The following is a 19,179-nucleotide window of genomic DNA, read 5'->3' as shown; positions in this document are numbered from 1 at the left end:
GAGCTCCGTTTTTGCTGGCAGAGGGTTGCAGGAGGCAGTTGCAGCCAAAAATGGAGCTCGGGAGCCTGTTTTCACTGGCAGAACACTTGGGCCACCACCAGCACCCCCAACATGAGTGACATAGAGCTGGCCATGCCCACCTTGGCCACGCACACCCCAGCCCCCAAGGTCAAACACAACTGTCATATGGCCCTCAATGAAATCAAGTTTGACATCCCTGCTGTATGTGGACATTTTTATTGGAAGTATGCAGAATACAATACGATAGTATCCTTTGGGCACAGAAGATGTGTTCAGTGAAGAGACTCCTAGTTTGTTTATTTAATTTGTTTGCCACCCATCTCACCGTAAGGCGATTCTGGGTGACTGTCAACATTAAAAACAATAAAACCATGCAACCATACAAATGTCTGTCTGTCTGTCTGTCTGTCTGTCTGTCTGTCTGTCTATCTATCTATCTATCTATCTAATAACAATAAAAATACAAATTATGACTAATAGATGCAGAGGAAGGGAGGGAGTAGGGGAGAGAGGGGATCTGTTATTGTTCCATTAATCTCCAGTGTGAAACTTCCCAAGACAAATGGCAGATCTTCTAGTCCAACCCGCTATAAGATTGGGTGGATTATGTTTACCTGTACAATCCTGTACACAAATAGTGTAGGAGCTGTGAATTTCCAGGTACAGCATTATCTTAGGTATGTTACATGACAACATTAAGAGAAAATGCTCTTTGATAATATATCGATTGCAGAATTCTCCTCCATGCTGCATCAAGAGCCCAGGATAGGTTGACTCCTTCCTATGACGTCATTTAGCTGAGTCTGTACTAAGATATAAAAGCCAGACCCCGGAAGTTACCCCAGCTTTTGACTCAGCTCCTTTCAGTCAGTAGCTGTGTCTCTGAAGGCGTTCTGTTAGATCAGTGCTGTTTTTCCTTGTTTCAAGCAGCCCCCAGGATCTGGGCAGCTGCTCTTCCAGGAGAGCAGAGCTCTCTCTCTCTCTCTCCTACAGGTTGGGAGCAGCATTGCCAGAACGCTGTTCAGGCAAGTTGGGCAGCGTCTGTAGACCTCCCCCACGCCTGTGGTTTGAGCGGTCATAAAAAGCAATCGGCAAACTGATACCAGCGTCAGCCAGCTGATCGTGTGGCCAGAGGCTGCCCTTTCCTTTGCTGACTTCGCTCGGGGCTCTTTATAGCCTAAGGAACAATTCTTCGATCTTGGAGCCTGTTTCCCCTAGTCAGCGGCCATCTTGGATTGAAGCCTTCCACCACGAGGTGAGTGGCCATATTGTAAGCCCGGGGGCCAATTTATACTCTAAGGGGCTTAATACAAAAAATTTACAAACAGTTTCTTTCCATTGTAAGAGCCCTTATTCTTCAAATGGAGCAAGATAAGGGTCAGGCAGAGTTCCCCCCCCACCAGTGGCCAATAAGAGAAAAAGTTGTAGGCAGCGCACCCAATCAGTCCAGAGGGAGGTGGCTGCTAAAATCAGAGCTAAGGCTCTAGCACCTAAGAAGGCAACTCAGGCTGAGTTGAGGGCAGAAAAGCTCAGACATTCAGCCCTAGAGAGTCAGTTCAACAGAACTATTCAGCAGAAGGGAGTGCAACTACAGCAGGTTTCAGGTGATACCTGTGGGCCCCAGCCAAGCCCTCCCAGGGGAGGAGAAGTTATCTATGAGCCTTTCCAACGTCCATCCTGGTCTCCTGAGGCTTTTGCAGTACAATGATCCTCAGGATCTAAGCAGACCTGGGCCTTATTTCCAACAGGCTTCTGGGCCCTATGTTCCTCCCCCTCCTTCCAGGCCTCGAACCTCTTCTCAGTCTAGGCTTGAAGCCACCTTCGCTCCCTCAGCAGCGAGCCTTCGGCCTTCTGCCCCTACCTTTGAGCATAGACCAGGGGATATCTAAGATGTTGTCTCTTTGGCTATTAGGCAGGGATTGGCTGAAGGCTTCAAGCAAATCCTTCGACCTCCAGAAAGGGTTCAGGCCCTTCTCCCTTCTTAATCTATAAGTTGCCTCATCACCCTGATTTACACAGGCCCCAGGACCTCAGGGTCCATTCTTCTCTACGAGAATGGGAGGAGGTTGATGAGGAGGGAAGGGCTTCACCATCTGAACACAGTTACTCCTCTCGTTCAGAACGTGAAGAGGGTGAGACCTTTGACCAAAATCTTCAGAGGAAGAGGACTCTCGCCCAGAGCAGACATCCTCTGCATTGGTCTTCAATCCTTCTCTCTTCAGGCCATTACTCAGCATGGCCTTGGTCACTGCCAAGCTGTCGCCAGAGGAAGTGGCTCCCAAGCCACAAGGAATTCCCTCTAGCCAGGGAGACTCATTCTTCTCCAAGCCTGTAGTGCATGCAGGGGGTTTGCCTTCTCCCACTTTGTTCCTGGACATGGTCTGACATTTGATCTGTCCTGTCTCTTGGGACATTTCAAGGCAAGACCTCATTAATCAGGCCATTCAACTCCTTCTTGGGATCCGAGCTATTCAAACCTGTTCCCCCCTCTCTATGGGGACGTGGGCTTTATTCTCGCCTTTCATCGTTCCCAAAACCTCAGGGTGGGTAGCAAACCATCCTGGATCTAAAATTTCTCAACCAATTCGTAAAATACAGGCTATTTAAAATGGAGACTCTGCATTTATTTTAGAGAGCGCTCGGGAGGGCGATCTCCTCTCTTCCACTGATCTCATGGAGGCTTACCTCCACATCCCCATTGGGCCTCATCATCGCCAGTTTTTCCGTTTCTATTATCAGAATACCCGTTACCAGTATCGAGTACTTCCCTTCAGCCTCTGATCGGCTTCAAGGGTCTTCACAAAGGTTCTGGCAACATTGATGGCATCTCTGCTTTCTGTTCCAGTGAGGATCCAATGCTACTTGGACGACATTTTGATTCTGTCCTCCTTCATCCATGCATCCCATTGGGATCTGCAAATTACCCTGTCATGTCTCCAGAGCCACGGATTTTTCCACTCCTGTCCACTCTAATGTTTCCTGCTTCCCTACCAACGAGCAGGAACCAGCCACTGATCCATCGAGGTCCCGCTCCCGCCACAAATCCAGAGATCTCTCAATTGGTGGCGTTCCCCGTTAATCTGGAAGGGACTCCTTTTCAGGGTCCCAGACAGGCTAGCAATAACCACTGATGCCAGCCTCCTGGGTTGGGGTTTCCATATGCAGGGCTAGATAGCTCAGGACCTTGGTCCAGGTCAGAGCTGGCCCTTCCCATAAATTGGCTAAAGCTCAGAGCCATTTTTCTAGCCCTCAAGCATTTCAAGCACTCATGACCAGCTCTCATGTTCTTGTCCTTATGGACAACATGGCCGCCATGGCTCATGTCAACTGGCTGGTGGGGGGGGAATGAGGTCCAGAGCCCTCATGGGATCTTGCATTGAGCGGGCCTACCAAGCTGCGGCCATTCCAGTTCCTCGAGGTCTGATGGTGCACTCTACCAGAACCGTGGCCACTTCGGCTGCCTGGGCAACCCAAGCACCCTTGCAGGAGATCTGTCGTGCGGCCATGTGGACATCTCCGTCTCCTTTATTCAGATATTACCGTCTGGATGTCTTTGCCTCAGCAACTGCAGCCTTCGGCAGATGGGTGCTTCAACGAGTGGTTCAACAGTCAGTGTGATGAGCCGGACGAGGACCCACCCGTGGACATGCAAGCTTTGGTATGTCCCATCCTAGGCTCTCGATGTAGCATGGAGGAGAATGGGCGTTGGTAGCAGTTACCCTGAACGCCCTTTCTATCTACGCTGCGAGAGAGCCCAGCCCCTCCCTTGATTCGTCTGGAGAGGGTAAGTCATATTTCTGTATTCATTTGTGCTTTCAGAGACACCTTTCAGTCTGTCAAGTATCTTCGCCAAAGCTGGGGTCCCTTCTGGGGGCTGGCTTTTATATCTTAGTACAGACTCAGCTAAATGATTTCATAGGAAGGAGTCAACCCATCCTGGGCTCTCTTGCTGCATAGATAGAAAGGGCGTTCAGGGTAACTTCTACCAACGCCCATTCTCTGCTGAACTGTAGAAATTCAGTTTTCATAATGGTTGCATGTTGTTGAAGTACTAAATGGTGACTATGTAGGGAGAATTAACAGTTTAGTAAAAACCTGAAAATCATTTACAGTAAAATGATCATACAAGAACAGCTTGTCCTTTGTGGGTGAGGATAGATAGATGTTCTGTAACAACTGAGGTTAGGGATTGTTATGTTTATAAACTTGCACAACAAAGGATGACCTTTTGAAATAACATTAATAGTTTTTAACCATTCTCTGAAACTCACAATGTACTATTGAATTTGAAAATTACGGGTTCTAAAATGCAATCACTTTTGAGGGACAGCTCTTTGTGTATAGTTCTGTTTTTATGCAGTCTTTTCTACCTTTGGTAAAATGCTTTATAAACATAATATTGTTGAGCTCATCTATTTATTTCATTCTTATTGAAACATTTCTGTTCCACTGATTAAATAGTTTGGGAAGAGAGATCCTTGGCCATAGAGTGGCTGAAGGTTGGATACAACAGAACGGCTGACGACAATGAGTTTGGGAAGGAGATAATTTTTTGATTGTTACATGTCATCAAATCACTTCTGACCTGTAGTGACCACATAGATTTTCTCCATGATGATCTGCCCCTTATCTAGTCTTTCCGGCTTTCCAACAGTGCATTCATCACCATTGTAATTCGATACTGGTTATCGTCTTTTTCCTCTTTCCTTCCAATTTTCCCAGTATTAGAGCCTTTTCCACAGACCTGGTTCTTCGCATAATGTGTCTGAAGTTGGATAATTTCAGCCTGGTCATTTGTTCTCATGTGGAAACTATGGGTTGATTTGTTCAATGATCCTTTTTGGGGGTGTCCAAGATATTCTCAGGAGTCTTCCTAACTCCAGAGTTTAAAAATACCATTACTTTTCCAAAAAGAAAATTCAACCACTGATTCTTAATTATATGTTCAAAATATGACATACACTTCACTAGTCATTTTTATTGTTAATACAGAACTACAGAAAGAAAGAAAAAAACCCCCAAATCATTTATACATTAGAAATCATTTATTTAATACATTTCTATGCTGTCTATCTCAGTTGTCATCTTTACTTCTTCTATACCACTTCAGATGTCAAGGGAGATACAACATTTTGGTTCTTGCTCTTCTGGCAACCTCAACTAGAGGTGGTATTCAGCAGGTTCTGACCAGTTCTGGAGAACTGGTAGTGGAAATTTTGAGTAGAACTGGCAAATACCACCTCTAACTGGAGATTTTACAGTATCCTTCCCCTGCCACGCCCACCAAGTCACGCCCACATAACTGGTAGTAAAAAATTTTGAATCCCACCACTGACCTCAACCATTGTTATTTGATGCTGTTGTAGTATGTGACTGACTGACTGCTAGATTTTAGGTATCTTTTAGATTTCTAATAAATTTCACTACTGTAATGAAATGGCATTAATTTTTATTAGCGTTGCTTTTTACTGGTTTATGACTAAAAAAAGCTTTTGGCTAAGTAGCTGTATGCAGAGATATAAATTTGGAAGAAATGATCAAAACGTTGCATAGAAGTTGAATAGAAATTAAGAGACATTAAGTAGAGATGCTTAAATTCTAGTCTGTTCAAAACAACTAAGCTACAGTAAAAAGCATTTTAGACACTACAATGTCCAAAATGCTGTCTTCTTAGGCTTGTGGTTTTTGCCTGTTAATGCAAAGCCTGATGCCTCTTCAGCATCTTTTGATTTTCCTTCTCCTTGTATAAGCTAGAAAAATATATCTTTATGACTTAGCTACTTTAATAGGTATGACCATTTAACAGCCAGTTCTCAAAAATTAGACCAGAATAACTAGAAACCCCTATATGTTTTACCCATGATTTCCAAAATAATTGGTAAAATATCCATAAACCCATAGTTTACTAATTCTTACAATGATAAGAATATAACAAATAAGTAGCTTTCGAGATGTTTTCCAGAAGACTTTTGGAAAAAAAAGGTTTGATAGCAGCTAATTGTTTTGTTGTTTTTACAATATACTTATTACATTACTATTTAATTAGCATATTGTATTTGGGGTTTGTTTGTGTGTGCCTTCAAGTCAGTTTTTGACTCCTGATGACCACCTGGACTAGTCCCTTTACTTTTCTTGGGAAGGTTTTTCTGAAGAGGTTTGCATTGTCTCCTTCCCAAAAGTGAGAGAAGGTGATTGGCCCAAGGTCATCTAGTTGGCTTTGTGCCTAAGTTGGAACTAGAACTCACTGGCTCCAGCTTTCTGATTTGATGCTTTAACATAGAGGTCCCCAAACTTGGCAACTTTAAGACTTGTGGATTTCAACTCCCAGAATGGAGAATTCTGGCTGGAGAATTCTGGGAGTTGAAGTCCATAAGTCTTAAAGTTGCCAACTTTGAGGATTCCTGCTTTAACACTACACTTTGTTTTATACGTGCATATATATATATATATATATATATATATATATATATATATATATATATATATATATATATATATATATATACATACATACATACACATACATACATACATACATACATACATACATACATACATACCTGTGGACATTTTATTTTATGATTTGTTGTAATCTGGCATGAGTCTGTAGGAGGCAGCAGCATACAAGTATAATTAATAATCATCTTCAAAAATAGTTTAGAATATTGTGTGAAGGAGGCTGTGGTGTTTAAAACTTATGGCCTTAGAAAAAAGAATATAATGAAATGTATAAGTGATCTTTGTAAATTGGACTAATCCACAAAATAACTTATTAGTTCACAAATCTACATTAATCCTAGAACTGGCTTGCAGTTAATAATTAGCCAAAAATTTGATGTGAGAAACATGATCTAGTTTTTATCTTTTCCTTTTAATTTCTAAAAACTTCTAATCTATTGGGGGGGGGGCGGTTTAGTTTGGTAAGCATAGCTATAAATAATAGAAATAAAATTATAGCTGAAGACTGTAAACTGCTGTGCAAAGAAATAATTTATGTTTTTAATGGAATGGATGCACCATCTGGTGGCAACTCTGATAAATGCAGGTTTATTATGCTCTGGGATCATAGATATTTGATATTCTGATGTGTATATTTTAAGAGAGATTAGGAAAGAAATTATATGCATAATTGCAGCATTAGATAAATTGTTCTGTATTTCCCTTTTAATGTTCTTACTAATCCCCGTATTTTCTTTGTTTAGAAGACTAAGTGCAAAGAGAGAGACGAAAAGTGGTTACTTTATACTAAGATATTCATAATTGTTTACATATTATAAATAACGCCAACATGTTTTAGGCAAGAAGAGAGATAAGATAAACCATCCATCTTCTAAGGGAAGGTAGAATACAGAACTTCTCTAAGTAGAGCAATCTTGCATTTTTTTGAAAGTTAGTTTGAACATTTGACTTGACACTTGAATGTAATGTGATTTGATATAAACATAAATTGCCTTCTGTATAAATATGCTTTCCTCTATTTCCTAGCCCTGGCCTGGATCCAAGGAGATCAGAAACATCTGTTTCTATTTAAAATAAACAGTTTCTTGTTTCTATCCAAAGCAGCCGGGATCAGGAATCACCATGCTTTATGTTGTGGTGTAATCAAAATACTATTTAAACCCATCTCTTTGTCCAGTTCATTTAAGACAGAAACGAATGCTTCCATTTCCTTCTTGCAGCCACAACAGTTTAGTATTGTAATATAAGTATATGAGTATTTTCATAGTGTTGAAAATTTAGGCATTGCAAGAATGGACGTTTTACACCTAAAGTAAAACAAAAACAAAAACCCAACTATTGGCCACAGGAGTGCTTGCAAGTCAAGGACCGACTATTGCACAATAGTGGAATACTGAAAGGGCATCTTAACACAACATTTTACAAATTTGATCATTTTAAGACATATGGACTTTAACTTCCAGAATGCCCCAGCCAGCATTTTCAAGTTTGAAAAACACAGTCCTTGCCCAGTCAAATCTATCATTCAATATAGTAATTTAGAAAAAAACTTGTGAGAGCTGAAAAGATGTCCCAAAGGTGCTTTTTCAGGAGGCAACTGGACTTTCTTGTTTTTTCTTTTGAAGACATTTCACTTCTTATCCAAGAAGCTTCTTCAGTTCTTCTTCGGCTTGGATGAGAAGCAAAACATCTTCCAAAGAAAAAAACAAGAAACTCCAATTGACTCCTGAAAAAAGCACCTTTGGGACAACTATGACCTGGATGACCGAGAATGCCATGCCCCTGTTGGAGCCTGAATCTGAGGAGGAAGATGAACAGCTGACAGGGAGTGGGAGTGTGGCTCTGTTGGCTGTGGAGGAAACTGGGGAAGGGCAAAATCCGGCTGGGCAGAGCAGGGAAGAGATAGAACAAGGAAGAGGGAATTCAGAGGAAGAACCAGGCCCACCCTCTCTTCATCCTAGGGCACACGGGGGGAACGGAGAAGAGAGCAACGTGGATTGTGTGGCTTGCAAGGGAGGAAAGGGCCCTGATTCCCTTCATTAGCCACACCTGGGAAGACAGTTGATAAGAAAGGCAGGCTGTGTGCCGCAGGCTGTTGGGAGCAAATGTGACTTTATCCTGTGTTGTCGTGGCTTATCTGTGTTCCTGGCGTCTTCTCAACCATGTGAGTTTGGCTGTGCCTTCAAGTCTGAAATTCTTGCTCCTGCCCTGCCAAACTAATTACCTCATTTTGCCTTGATTGAACTTATAGTTACAGTTTTTGTTGACCACGTTTTGGACTTGATTCTCTGTAGTCAAAGGCTGTTCTTGGGAGAGTTTTTCTCCAGCCAGACGGTAACCAGGGCATTGGGGGCAAAGTTGGAGCTAATAAAGGGAGTCTTATTGATTATCTGACTGTGCTGCCTTTGTGCCATGCCCCGGATCATCACAGAGAATCCCTAAAGACTTTTGGGATGCAATTTGGGATGAACACCCTTTGAATGGCGTGGGAGCAGGCATGGATTTCCAGAGGAAAAATTGTAGACTACAGGAACTGTTAGCACCACTCAGGTAACCCTGAGGATACAGATAAACCTCCAAGTGCTTCAAAGACCCTCTAAAGCAGGGGTCTCCAACCTTGGCAACTTTAAGATTTATGGACTTCAACTCCCAGAATTCCTCAGCCAGAGGAATTCTGGGAGTTGAAGTCCACAAATCTTAAAGTTGCCAAGGTTGGAGACCCCTGCTCTAAAAGGATGCAAATTACCATCTGTCTGCAAGAAATATAAATCCTTCCATTCCCCATCATCCTGTCAGAGCTGAAGAAGCTTCTTGGGTGCGAAGTGAAACATCTTCAAAAGAGAAAAAACAAGAAAGTCCAGTTGCTTCCTGAAAAAGCACCTTTGGGACAACCATGACTGAGAATCTCTACAGACTTTGAGCTGAAAAGATAGAAGAATGAAGAAATGTCATCATTAGAAAATTAGATTATAAAATTGAAAAAAACTTGTGGAAATGGCAAAGTCAAGGAAAAAAACAAGGCTTTTAAAAAGATTTGAAGCTTTAAAAAAAAAGACTTTTTGAAGGACAGAATCGATGATTTATGGATTTGGGGATTTGATTGCAAGATTGATGTCAGCCTTGTGAGGTAGTCCAGACAGGAAGCACGACTAGGATGGTTAGGACTACCTTTATTGTATGATTGCATTAACAGAATCTTGCAAGCCTGAAAGTTCCCCTCCCTTCCTTCATTCTTACTCTCCCCCAAATTAGGGAAAACTCTCTTCTGCTTTCTCCATCCCCATCCTTCCTTTGGACTCAAATTTCATTTATCATACTGATGCCTACGCTGCAAGTCTACCAAGGTTATTTCCCCATATCACTATAGGAAGGTAGAAACGGATTTATAACCAAGATAAGCCAAAGGACTTCATTTTCCAATTTCTGCTACCTAGGCCAGCTTACTCCAGAACTGAAGTACTCTCTGAATGAGTTTTTTCCCTGTTTCTCTTCCTGGGAAGAAAGAATGAACTGAAGATGACTGCAGCAGAATGAAGAGCTAGTGAGTAGACAGCGTTTGTAATTTACTCTCTGGATAAGGAGAGTACGGGTGCTACAGGTGTTCCTCGTAAGGAAACCATGCAACAGCAACCTCTGACAGATTTACAGCTCTGGAAGACAAGGAAATAGCTATCTTGCTCAAATTGCATTCCAAAAGGACATTGGGTTTGCAGACTTCCTTTTCTAATCACTTTTGGAAATTGCTTGTTAATGATTTTTTTTTAGCTATTTAGAACCCTGTGTAATCAACAAATTTTATAGCACTTGTTGAGTTTACTTCATCTTTAATGAAAGACGTTTTAAATAAAGTTTAAGGATTTTTTTCTCCTTTTGGAATAAACAGCAAAGTTATTTTTTAAAGTATTTTTTTTTCTTGCTTCTCTCACTATGCACTGTCTTTTAAGCCAACATTTTGCCAGATAAGATTGCCTTTATCAAGAAGCACCAAACCAGAATTTCTTCTTTCTACTTGTTTATCCCTACTATGCTTGGTAAATGTCTTCATGGTATCTCACACTCCATTATGCAGTAAAGCTTGTACTGAATTTCTTCTAGGGCTAAACATGTTTTAAATTTGTAAATCTAATGTTTTCTTTAATATGAGTTCTATTCCATAGGACTTTATGGACACAACCATCTAGTTTACTTGACAAAAGTGTAGAACTTATTGGTTATTGTCTTCTTTTGAAGGTTAGGTTTGTTTGTTTGGGATTAGGCTAATCTAATACTCTCTTGGAAGGCGCTGAAGACCTGGTTCTGCCAGCGGGCCTGGGGAACCCAGAACGAGATGGAGTCCATCAAATGGCTAGTGTGATCTGCTGTCGTTGGGGCGGGGGGTTGGGAGTTTGGGGGTGATCTTTTATTCCCCCCCCCCGATTTTGTTCTATTTTACTTTATTAATTTATTTGATTCTTTTTGTTAGTTTTTATTAGTTTTTTTTTAAAAAGTATGGTTTTACATTGTGTAAGCCGCCTCGAGTCGCCATGGGTGAACAGGCGGCAATATAAATTCAATCAATCAATCTAATTTAAGGCTTGGAATATCCTAGTGGTCTCCCATCAGAGTCTGACCTATCTTAATTTTTCAAGATCAAAATTACCTAAGGGCAACCATATGCAGTCTTTTCATGACTACCTCTCATTTGTTTCATTTATATGAATGCAACATCAACTAATGAGGAAATTGCAATTACAAGGCAGAAGCAGGGAACACATGGCCTTATTGTGTGCTGTGAACTGAAACGACTCTGCAAAGTGTTGTTCTGTCCTATTTCTCTGTTAGTAAAACTATATCCTCCAAATGATGACGACCTATATCAGTTTTTCTTAATTTTGGCAACTTAAAAGATGAGAGGACTTCAACTCTAGGCAGCGTGAGGAATTCTGGGAGTTGAAGTCCACACAACTTAAAGTTGTCAAGGTTGAAAAACACTGACCTAATTCCAGACATCTTATCCCTGAGATACAGAATGCTGTCTTACTCCTTGGAAAAGTACGATTTCATTTTTTGTATCTGCTATGCTGAATATTGGTTCCCCTTGCTGTCAGAAGGATCCCTTTGTTTTCTGGAATATGTACCTTTAATACTATACAGCTTTTATCAAAGTGTCAGAGAATTGGAAACAGTTCCCCTGTATCTCTATATTTCATGTTTAAGCAATAGAGAATGGAAGCATAAAAGTACTTCAGCATTTTAATAATCAAAATAGGATATAAGGTATAGTCAGAATTTATTTTTTCATATTTTTTCTGGAATAATAGCTGAAAGGCAATAATTAGATTATATAATCCCTTGATTCTCTAATTTTTCTTTCCTGTTTGCCTTTTATAAAAGGGAACACAGAAGAAATTATCAGAGGAGAAAAACTGAATATAATTGTGTCTAGTTAAAAGACTGAAGCAAATCTTATCTGACACCCTGTAAATAAAAATGTGTTCAAATAATCACTCTAAAATATTGTGTGTGTGTGTGTGTGTGTGTGGTAGAACAGATCCTATAGAGTTCATGGGATATGTAGGTAAATATGTTCAGAATTGCAATCTGGGTAAGTTCTAAAATTAAATTTGAAGTAATGGTAGAGTAATAAGAAATCAGTATACATTGTTCGTGAAGAATGTTTGAAACTTCCTCCATTTATGCATTCATTTTTATTTTTAAAATTAAAATTCATTAAACTTTTTCTCTATTTCATTTCCTATGTATTTTAATAATTATAGTTATAGTTGTTGGGTTTTAAATGTATGTATGTATGTATGTTTTTTTATTCTGTATCTTGCATAGATTTGTTGACCAGCAGGTGGAGACTTGATTAAAACTTTCAGATGTCTATTTTGTAGCTAAGTTTACATAGGGAAGCATTAGCATTTCCTTAAAATAAGAACATGGAAATTATATGAGTGAAAACAAGAGTTGTGGCTTAAACCTTACTGTACAATATTGTACCACTAGAAACATTATATGGTGTATTATCCCACTCTATAATAAATAATACATTCGAATGGCTGCTGAAGAGGTTGGTATTAAAGAAAGATTAGTTGAAAACAATTCTATCATTTAGAAAAAGCTAGGAAGAACTCTTACTCTATGTAGGATTCTGCTGATGTGTCCCCAAATTTTCTTACATTAAAAAGAGAAGACAATCTTTCGAAGACCACTGTGTTTTTCAATTCAGTGCTAAATTGTTTTTCCAGCTGCATATAAAATAATAGTGTGTTAAACTCTGTGTTTTCTATTTGTACCTTTTTCGGGGGCTGAAGTATTTGTTTTTATTTGGTGAGAAGAAAGTGAGTGGAAGTTGACGGTGGAAGAAGACTGTTCCAAATCCATGTCCTTAATCTTATTCTGGTTTAGTTTCTGTTGTCTAGAAGCTGTTTAAACTTTATTATGTTTATAAATTTTGTATGAGCATTATTTTTATATCGCTCATATTCCACAAGCCAGCATATAAAAAAGTGAAAATCTACTGTTCTACCTATTTTTGAAGCAGAGGATGAAATGTCTTAGTTAGTATATACATAGTTTACGGTTTTAAAAGAAGCTTACCTCTGTAAATGCATGGAAATTTCTACCTTTATCATCAATTTTTGTCTTTCACCTATACCAGTGATTCAACCTTACAAAATCCACAGGGTTGGTTACTCAGTTTTTAATAATTCTATCAGAAAAGCTTACTTCCCCCAGCTCAAATATAGATCATGTAGCTTTTCTATGGGACTGCTGAGATTTCCATTGAGTTACTACTTCTTCTGGGTTTGGTTTGGGATTTGGATGCTTTAAAAAAAACCTTTAAGGATTGTTACAAAATGACAGCCATGGTACAGATGGTAAGTTACTACCCACAAGTTTCTCAAAAGGTAAACTTCTAGGGCTTAAAGAGGATATGCTGGCAAAGAAAATGTATACAAAGCAGAGACGGCATATCACTTTACCTGGCAAATCATATATTTATCCTAGGAATCTATAGGACACTGATGGCTAACCTTTTCAGCTTGGTGTGTCGAATATCGGGAAAAGGTGTAGCCTTCCTCGGGTCGTGTGTCACTTCAAGAAATATCAATAATTTGGTTTATGACGGACTGGGCTGGGGTGATCACACAGGGCTGTGAAACTCGTCTCCCTGGTCTCAGGGCTGCAGGTGCAGGATGTGGGGATCGGAAGGCCACCTTACAGGGCTGTGAACCTCATGGATCTCCTTTCCTCCTGTAGCGTTCCTGAGGTAATGAAACTGACAAACCTCAGTTTATGGCGGTTAAAACTGGTTCTCTGCTGCAAAGATCTTGCGGCAGCGGTGACACCATGCCTCCACACAACAAGCAGGGAGCAGGGATTGGAGCAGAGCACAGGCAGCCTCTAAATGTGCAGGTTTTCCCCACACCAACAGGCGTGTCAGTCAAAGTGCCTCGGCGTGTCACGAGTAACACGCGTGTCATAGGTTAGCCATCACTGCTATAGGAGATGAGTAGACTGAACTGGAAGGTGGGATTAAATAATGTCATCAGTTTGGAGTCATTGTGCGATCACAAGTAACGCAAGTGCCGCTTCCCATGAATTCCACTGACTCTTATCTAGTGCCAATTTAGTTTTGTTAACCAGATTCTTTGTATAGGCAGCAATATAGGTGAATAGGCAGCAATATAAATTAAATAAATAAATAAATAAATAAATAACTCCTCAGAGCTTTGAACTCAGTGAATGTTCCTGGTTCTTTGCACCTGACAGAAGCATAGTAAATACTCATTTGCATAAGGAATGCTGGGAGAAACCGTTGCTTGCAGTCATGCACACATATACACAAAATAAGGGTTAAAAATGTAAAAATAAAAGTAAAATGTATGCTTCAACAAACACAATGCAAGCAGGAAGATCAAATGTCCCCTCCTCAGACCCTACCACCCTTAAAACTTTTATGCCCTCTCTCCTGCTTTTCTCTTCAACGCTAACCTGTGAAATAAGTTAGACAAGCTGGCTGGGGAATTCTGGGAGTTGAAGTCCACACAGCTTAAAGTTGCCAAGGTAAGACTGAAAGAAAGTCTTCCAGTGAGCTCTCATAGCTGATGGTGGCCTTGAATCTGGATCTCTCACACTTTTTAACTATTCCACATGAACACGCTCTGCATTTAGCTAGAACACATTACACTGAATTTAGTGAAGTTTGTTTCTGTACACCTGTATATGACTTTGAATTATTAGCTCTAACCTTTAGGAAATAGCATCTAAGTTGGGCACAGTTAAAATGCCTATGTTCAGTGTTTTTCTTTATAACTATACTTGGTCACTTTTGATACAAGGAATGCATCTCTCTCTCTTTTTGTCATTCCAATAATCCAGCCAAAAGTTACTGACTGCAAGGTCATTTTTAATGAACTAATTTTATATTCCTAAATATTTTGGAATCAACTTGCTGGAAGAAATAAGCAGAAAGAGTGTGTGTTATAAAGGATACTTCATGAGATTCTTGGATGTTACGAATAATGAGATGTTTCTGTCTTCATGAAATGGAAGGTTTTATTTTTCTGTTACCTGCTCAAATTCACTCACTGCCCTTAGCAGTTTTTTGATGAGACATATTCATATTGCTAGGTTTGCATGGCTGTTACATCATGGTAATTTTTTTCTTTCATTAGGATAATTGGGATAACAGTTTTTCCACTGTTTTAACCATATTTAATTCTTTGAACCTTACTAATAATAGAATTAATATATACAGAATTTATATAATAATTCAACCAAACTCTGAATAGCAGATACTAAGTTTCTTGAGAAGATGGTGCTCTGCAGAATTCACAGCATGTAAATCTGAACCAATGTATTCAACTCTTTAAATTTCTACACTGATTTTGCCCAAGAGTAAATATGTAAGCTCCAGAAAACATGCAACATATCAGTAAACATGTAACATTCTGAAAAAAAATATGCTAAAAAGTGTTGAGTTTCATTTTCATGAGGCTTCTAGAATTTTTAATGCGTTTTAAAAAGAAATGGCCATTAGAAAAATAGTTTTTGCAGGAACTGAAGTGAGGCTGGGCATGTGAAATTCAGCAAAGGGATTAAGATTTGGCACTACATTGCTAGTTTCTGCACAGGCTTTTAGGCACAGCTTCTTGAGACGGGAACAAACTGTCATCCTGGAGAGCTGAGTACCGTTGGCTTGTTTGGACTTCGTGTGTGTAGTATGCTTTTCTGCATTCCATCTTTCAATGTAGCATTTGGTTCAAGTTGATATGATCTGGATAAGTGAGCTCTGGATCCTTAAGTGGAAAAGGTATGGCAATATTCACTGAAAAAGGTTTTTATTTAACTTTTCTTTTTACCAAGCATGATGATAATATGTTCTTCAAAGACTATTTGCAATTAACAGCAGAATGATTTCACAGAAACCATGCTTTTGGTGCTGAAAACAAAATTTTTGTTAGCTTCCCATTAATTATTGTGTATTAACTTTTTTTAGCAGTTGGGCATGGATTTTAAAAGCCAGTTTATTGTTTATAATCAGATTAATGCTATTTGTTTATAGATGTTTGTTGGAAAGTAACTTCATTACAGTACTCCAATTTTGGAATTTATTGTCTTGTTTTTGAAACCTTTAGATGAGGCATTGTTTAATAATTCTAGAAATGTAGAAAACATTAGGTAGAATTAAATGCACAGTTGTGGGTTGAACTCTTGCACTAATGTTGAACATTTTTATGAGTTCAGTATAAAGCTGCTTTTAGCAGTATCTGCTTATTAATTCAGTATTGTATGTTTCTGATAAAATGAAAAAATGCTTTGTTCTATAAGGAGGACCAATTATTTTTATTGCAATTTATTAATATAAAGTGTTATTTCGCTGTACTTATATGGATCTATTAAATACCTACTGTAATTTAACAGCGTGAGCCATCACAGCAAAAGAGTAATTAGGTTTTGATGTATTGAAGTGCTTGCTATTTTAAATGCAATTGATAAGTCTCAAACAGTGCATAATAAAACAAGTTCTTACATTTTTTTAATGGAGAAAACTTTCTTAGCCATATATGTTTCACTGGATGTCAGCTTTGAATGAGAGCTCTGCTGAAGTTTCTGTTACTTTGATCTAATCAAGTGGCAGTTATAATATAAATGAATATTAAATTATTGACAAATATCACCATGAAAGATCAAAAGGATGAATAGTGCGCACCGTGTGAAAACTTTTTAAATTTAATTTGTATACTGCTACATTGCTGGCATTTGTAGGTTACCTAGGAAAAGGGAGGTGTTAATAAGATAAATGGATAAATAGATTGCAAAGTACACCTAATTTACTGTCGGAATATATTAACCATACTTTTAATGTGAACTTTTGTTCCTGAATTTGTTTGGGTTTTATGTTGGTAAAACAGACTAGATTTTCAAAAAGACTTCACCAACTGTCCTGTGAAGGTTTTAACTGAAGTGAAGGGAGCAAGGCATTCCCTTATGAATTGTGTAGGTTGCTGGTTACGTATTTAAAAAGAAAAGGTAGAGTTGATGATTACAGTATAGATACTCAGTTCCTTTCTTCTCTCTCTGATTGTTCTATACTTTATTTCAAGGAGTCTGTTGGAATGAACATATAAACCTGTTAGAATTAGAGATTTTTTCCTAAGCTAGCAAAACTTCCGCTTGAATATGTAAGTACAGACTTACGTGATTAAATGCCCTTCAAGTTATATGCACAGTGAAAATCAATACATGATTTAAACTTAGCTTATTCTCTGATATGCCAGGTTTTTGTTAATACAGTAGTACTCAATAGTATTTAATAGTATTCAGTTGTACCACTGAAGAGCATTGTCACAAAAGCCTCCAATTAAAAATGATACCTACAATCTAAATATTGTATTTGTTTACCTTCTTAGTGAGGGCTACAATTTAAAGTGGTCAGAAGAAAGGATAGTCTCTGTGTATGCTTATGATCGTATAAAGTAACACATCATAGATAATAAAACAAGTTTTTACTTTTGTAATTGGATAAACTCGACAAAACGTTGCTTGAAATATTAAACTTGCCAGGATTTTGATTAAAATGAGAAAAGCTACCTTTGATTGGAGGCTTAAGATTTCTATTAAAAAAGGCCCAGAAAATCAGATGATTGTGAAATTAAAAGGAAAGATCCACAGATCCAGAATAGATAGATGCCAGAGGGCTGCATTAGAGTGAAATGCCCTAATACGAAAACAAAATAAGGTATCTAGTCATGGAAAAATAAATTGCCTTGTTTTGAGCAAGTAAGCATGGTGTTAAGGATCAACAATAGGAGAACAGTTTAGCTCTCCACAGCAGGTCTACAAATAGTTTCTATTTCACTGCTAAGTCTCCAATGTTAAGTAATATTGCCCTTTTCCTTGGACTGTGTAAATATTTTAGCACCACTTCACAGCTGGTGAACCTGTAATTGTCCAATAAAGGATAAAATCATACATAGTGTAAGAGAGGAGTAGAGACTTAAAACCATTACCAATTTTGAGGACAAAAGGAACTAAACTGCCTAATGCTGTCTCTTATCATTCAGAAGTAGTACACTACTGATCTGTACCTGGTTTGTTTAAATTACTTGAAGAGCAAGAACTTTCTTCAGCTTCCTCAGCCCTCTTAACTTTCCTCTGAAAATAAAGTCATATATTATTGTAATCTTTTTGCATCCTGTTAATTGATAAGAAATAAGAAGACTGGCGGTAAAATAGTTAAGGGTTTTCTTTTTGCCCTATTAAGGGCATTAGCTCCCTAGTCCTACAAGTAGTTTAAGTCTACTTTATGTGTGTGTCTGATTAGGTCCCCAAGCCTATATTTGCCTGCACTGATATCTGTTAAAATGGAAGAGAGTCAGTTTAAATAAGCAATTACTTATTTTAAAAAGCTGTTTAAGAACTTCATCCCATGTTTCCCTGAAGTTCAGTCTTATGTTTCTGAAGAGTTGTCATAGTAGTGGTGTATCCCCAATATCAATATAGCTCAGAGAAATAGAAGTGTCTATGAATTTTTGCAAGCAAGTTGTAATATACACAAAAGTTTCAGTTGAAACTAACACTTATAAAGCAAAATAAATCTTTCTTAGATGTCTCAGTTGCAGCTCCTGGCTCTGTAATAGTCTCCAGAGGATAAGAGAAGTTAATATAAAGTATTTTTGTTCTCCTGGCCCTAAGCCAGATGTTTTAAATTCAGAGAGTGATGCCTCATATGACATTGAACTCCAGTGGGGAAACTCAGAAAAGCTTTCTTATAAACCTCTGATATGTTACCGGCCATAGCAGAAACTATCCGTAGTATTTTAACTCTGTTAGTGTCTAATTACACTTTTAAAGCATATTTTATTCGTTGAGTGAGAACAAATTCAGATATCTTCTAAAATTTTAATACATTTATAAAGCTATAATCACATACGTACCAATGCTGAAATACTTCTTATTTTAATGAAATAGAAATATGCTTCTATTAGAGATCATATGTTGAATATAATGTGCTATAAAATGATTCTAGTTATACCAAATTATTATTCAATTTTAAATTCAAATTATGAATGTTATTTAGATCTTTCTTTAGGTAATAGTAGCTCAACTGGGGGTAAACATACTGAATCTGCCAACTCTGTGTATATCTGGTTGCTTCACAGTGTCTGTGTGTACAGAGAAAGAGTTTGGAATACTTAATAAAATTCA

At 38.5% G+C, this 19,179-nt stretch overlaps 1 protein-coding gene across 11 annotated transcripts in view; it reads left to right on the top strand.

Moving 5' to 3' along the window:
• PLCE1 (phospholipase C epsilon 1) overlaps nucleotides 1–19,179 on the top strand; it is a 154,138-nt gene that overhangs the window by 25,767 nt on the left and 109,192 nt on the right. Inside the window, exon 1 of one of the 11 annotated variants that reach the window (XM_087932430.1) lies at nucleotides 15,638–15,781. The exons of the other annotated variants lie outside the window; for them this stretch is intronic. The gene's annotated coding sequence lies outside the window, so the exon portion shown is untranslated. Of the gene's footprint in view, nucleotides 1–15,637; nucleotides 15,782–19,179 lie in introns of those variants that run through there. 11 annotated transcript variants of the gene reach the window in all.

Source organism: Pseudonaja textilis, chromosome 4 (assembly GCF_049901715.1).
Source record: "Pseudonaja textilis isolate UNSWEBS1 chromosome 4, rPseTex1.2, whole genome shotgun sequence".
NCBI lineage: Eukaryota > Metazoa > Chordata > Lepidosauria > Squamata > Elapidae > Pseudonaja > Pseudonaja textilis.
The sequence above is the reverse complement of the archived record's forward strand: the minus strand, read 5'-3'. Positions and strand labels throughout refer to the sequence as shown.